This window comes from Phocoena phocoena, chromosome 17 (assembly GCF_963924675.1).
Source record: "Phocoena phocoena chromosome 17, mPhoPho1.1, whole genome shotgun sequence".
Taxonomy (NCBI): domain Eukaryota; kingdom Metazoa; phylum Chordata; class Mammalia; order Artiodactyla; family Phocoenidae; genus Phocoena; species Phocoena phocoena.
This window is the reverse complement of record NC_089235.1, coordinates 21,820,856-21,825,631: the sequence shown is the minus strand read 5'-3', so window position 1 is coordinate 21,825,631 and position 4,776 is coordinate 21,820,856. Positions and strand designations below refer to the sequence as shown.

Sequence of the window (4,776 nt, the reverse complement as noted above, 5' to 3'; positions counted from 1 at the left end):
CTATAGCAATATACCATTCAAAATAATTTTGGGGGAGAGCCTGGCTTTGTCCTCATTAGACTTTATTTATTTTCTATTTACTCTGAGTAGGAGTGTTTGGATTCCAAACCTTGAATAGCTTAGGAAATAATCAGAAGAGGAAAAAAAAAAAAAAAACTTTGTTACCAACTCTGACCAGCAATCCTATTTAAAGCTAGAGTCAATAATAACTCTGATGAAGGCAATTAAAATACAGTTTGTAACTAAGGTGGCTACTTTAGTAGATCATTCTGTCTCCATCTGCTATTTTAGGGGTCAATATGAGCCCTTTGTGTATTAAAATCTGTCAAATATACTCCTGAAAGTTCTTTTTTCAGTTAGCAAATTAAGAGGAGTGGATGACTACTATCTCTATTACAGGCTGGAAAACCAGTATATCTGCCTGAGTGCACTTATTTGAATGGAAAATAGCTAGATATAAAGTACACTGAAAAGAAATATGATAAAGCCTTTAAGCTAAGAGGCAGCTGACCCTATGTTAAAGGTTAAGTACTTCAAAAGTAATATTATTGGGGGGAAATTTTGCCTCTATGGGTGATTAAATTTAGTCTTCAAAAATTTGAAGAGTTAGGACATTTAAATTGCTAGATGAGTTTTTAGTAAAACAGTGACCTTGAGATTACATTGGTTATGTACCTAACCCACTTAAGATATTATTGTGATCATGAAGCCATTATTTGAAATATGCTGCTTGGCCGATAGATACTATAATAAATGTTACCTCTATTTTAATACCAAGGTAAAATTAATAACTTTCAAGTTAAAATTCAGTTTATTTTATACATCCTCCTCCAAATTCTCATCAAGTTCTACCATTGTTTGTTATGTTATAACAGATGTAGCAAACACCAAAAAGGAAATACGTCAAATCAAACTGTTTATTGTCTGATCTCGAGAATGATCCAGAGAAGCAAATGTCCAATGTTTAAATTCTGAGGCTTAAAATAAATATTTCAGAAAGACTCTCATCTTTTGTTGGTTAGTAAAATACACCACAGAATATCACTTCTTCACTACTTAATTCACTGTAAAGAAATATAGAATTTTTTAAAAAGAATTGCTTTGTCTGGTAAACATGGAAGGTCTACTGAAATAGGCATTTAAAAAAATAGATTGTGCTAGCTTTGGCAGCATATATACTGAAATTAATATGATACAGAGAAGATTAGCATGACCCTGTAGAGGATAACATGCAAATTTGTGAAGCATTCCATATATTTGGTATGTGTGAAAGTTGTTGAGAATTGATCCTTCTCATCACAAGGAAAAAATATTATTTTCTTTTTCTTTTTTTCGTATCTATATGAGATGACAGATCTGTATGACATAATGATGTTAAACTTGTAGTAATTGCTTCATGATATATGTAAGTCAAATCATTATGCTATACACCTTAAACTTACACAGTGCTCTATAATAATTGTATCTCAATAAAATTGTAGAAATTGATTATGCCATAAAGCATAAAATTGAAAGGCAATCATTATAATAGCAACAAAATAAGGGTCTATTTTATTGCATACTGAGTTAGTGCCGGATTCTGAACCAGGTACCTTCTCACAAAAACTCTGGAAAGTCACTACTTTCTAGTAGTTTTTAAGAAGTATACATTGTATACCTCTTGTCAGTTTACAGACTTAGAAACTTTCTTAATTGAACTATATAAACATTTATACTAGAAGTGCATGAATATCAATGAAATAACTTTATTTCCAAAATGTGGCCGGTAAATAGAATATGTTTTGGGGAAATAATACATTCCTTCTATTACTGGCACAAAAATATAACTTTGGTTAAAAAGAGATTGAATGATTTATTGATTGATTTGATGACTAGTTATGACAACCCTGTTTACCCTCACTTTCAAATCTACTATCAGGAATTGTCCACCTGCTAAAAGTTTCAAAGTGTTGGTAAGTAAGAGAGACTGATCCTGATAAATGCAGTGTCTTACTTTGTGAAAACATGACAAAACTTTAAGAAGTGACTATTGTTAAAACATAATTTAAAAAAATTAAGAGTGTGGTTTTGGGGGTCTTGGTTTTTTAATTCCATTATGTTCATTTCAATTTCCTTCATACAGTAGAAATTGAAGTCTTCAAAGGGATTCCCAAAAGGTTGTCTATGTTAAAATGCCATTTCTAAAAGATAATCAACAACTGATGTTTGTAGGTTATTCTCACAGGGATCACATATGACAAATATAAAGCCAACTGGCCATTATCATATTACCCTTGACATGTACTCCATTCTCATAATGAACATAATACTGAATGGAGGACAAGTAGAAGATTTACATTTCAGAACTGAATCCAGAGAATTACAGATAAATTTGGTAATATAGAATCTGAGGTAGATTAGTGAGGCCCAGGATCCATAATTGTCACACTAATACCACTCAAATATGTATGTCTTTCAATAAACGCAACAACAAAAATGCATATACCATTAATTTCTTTTGGCACTAGAAATGTATGACACTGCTTTATGTAACTCTAATACATTACTTAGTATATGGTAATCCCCTGGTGGCAATGATTGATTCAGGATGCTCCAATCATAGTGAAGCAATTTATTCATTGGTTTTGGGAAGCAGCCTCTTCCTGTACTGAAAAAGCAAGTTATGTAATCCAGGTTGTAGCAAACATTTATGTCCACCATGAGGAGACCTAGCTTGCAAGTAAAGCTGCAATACAGAGTGTAGAACAAACTGCTGAAAAATTGTTTAGTATCACTGGTCAAGCCGTGCTTGGGGACATTTTAGTTTTAGACTTTTAGTTGTGTTTAACTAACTTATTTCATTTGCATTGGATTTTTTTACTACTTGCCACTTAAAATGGTCTGGCTAATAGTTACCAAATCTTTAAAAAAGATATTTACAGATTTTTTTCTCCACTTTGATATGAACATTATTACTCTAACTTCTTACACTCAACATATTATTTCTATAAATGTTCATTGATGAGCCTTGGGTAGAGAAAATAAAAAAGTTTCCTACAAGAATCTGTTCCATTTATTTTTATTATTAAGGAGCTGGTAGCTATCATAATCAAGGTAAGGGAGACAAGTATAGCATATTGATGTAATGTGATCAGTCCCCTTCCAAAAAAAAAATGTTGTTGAAAATAACAACATTTTCAAGCCAGCCCACAAAATATCCTCAACCCCAAAATAATTGTCTGCCTTTCTATGCTCTTAGAGATATTTATATCAGAGTTAAACTACATGGAATGTTGAATAGCCTTTTAGAGTTACCTAAACACTGATTATAAAACATGTTAGTAGACCATTATGCCCTGTGTTTTTAAAAGTTACTAAAAAATAAACAAATCTATCTAAAATATTTTATAGCTAAAAGAAAAAATTGGTTAAAATAATTTTTAAAAGTATTAGGGAAAGGAACAATATATAGAGTGTTTATTTATCTTTACTTTCATTAATTAGTATTTAATCTGGCCAACGAAACTCTAAAATACAACACAAAGCAATGTAATGTACACTTATATGTGTACACATGTATGTACACCCAAATCTCTGAGGGGAAAGTCCATAGTATTCATCAGATTTTCAAAGGGATCTAGTATCTAACATTAAGGATTAAGGATTTAGAATTCAATTTTCATAGGTTTGTTTGTCTCTCATAAGTACCACAGTTTTATTATGTCAATGTGTAAAGAGTAGTAACTATTTGATGGTTCACAAAATCAAACTTCATGTACAAGAAAGTAGCTAAAAAAAGAGGATTCTGGAATCTATCTGCCAAGGTTCGAATCTCAGGTCTGCCACATACTGACCAAGTGACCACAGACAAATATCTCTCCTTGTCTCCTTTAACTTATTTGGAAAATGAGAAACTTATAGCATTTACCTCTTAGGTTTATTGTGAGGAATAAAGAAAAAAACTCCTGTAATACATTTAGAATATTGCTTAGAATGGAATAAGTGTTCATAAATGAGCTCTTATTATACTACTTGTCTTTCCTGAGGAGGGAGGGACTTGCCCAGTTACGTGTATGTACAGTATGTTTATTTATTTTACAATCTACCTGGATTATATATTTGTCTAAGATATCAAAGGACTTATGGAATTTGATATTTTATGTCATTCTTAAGTGATAAAGAATAGTATACATTGTAAGAATACATATATTTTCACACACATGTATGTAGTTAAGATGAAAAACTCAGTCTTTTTTCTCCTGTTGTAGGAAAAACCTCAGTTCAGTCTATAGTGAATGGGGGATAATGTGTATCTCCTTTACTGTTCACAGAAAATACTTCACTTGTGACACGTCCGGTCAACAAATGTGGGCGGTTGTTTTCCCCACAACAAACAATTCTCTGAGACATCAACTGGGTGTCCTATAATTTAACTCAATTCTAACATTATCTACCTGGAGATAGTATCAGATCCCATGGGTAGGGACTCAGTCTCACAAGACTGCTCCCACCGCACTTCAGATGATAAAGGATACAGATAAACAGCAGGATGAAGAGATACAAAGGGAGAGGTCTAGGTTGGTCCCAAGCACCAGAGCTTCTGTCCCTTATGAGAGATGTGTTTGCTAGCCTGAAATCTCTCCGAATCCCCATTCTTTTTATAGAAAATCCTATTGGGATTTTATGAAGGTTTCCTCATGTAGGCATGATCAATCATGAATTCTGTTTCCAGGTCCTTTCCCCTCTCTAGAGGTATGTGGGGGCCAGAATGAAATTAGCAGCTTCTAATCATGGTTC

The 4,776-nt window shown here is 32.6% G+C and overlaps 1 non-coding gene across 1 annotated transcript; it reads left to right on the top strand.

Annotated features, from left to right (window-relative positions):
• The first annotated feature begins 1,154 nt into the window (after positions 1–1,154).
• On the top strand, positions 1,155–1,259 carry LOC136137391 (U6 spliceosomal RNA). Its single transcript, XR_010656729.1, has one exon. It is a non-coding gene; the product is annotated as a U6 spliceosomal RNA (small nuclear RNA).
• The last annotated feature ends 3,517 nt before the right edge of the window (positions 1,260–4,776 follow it).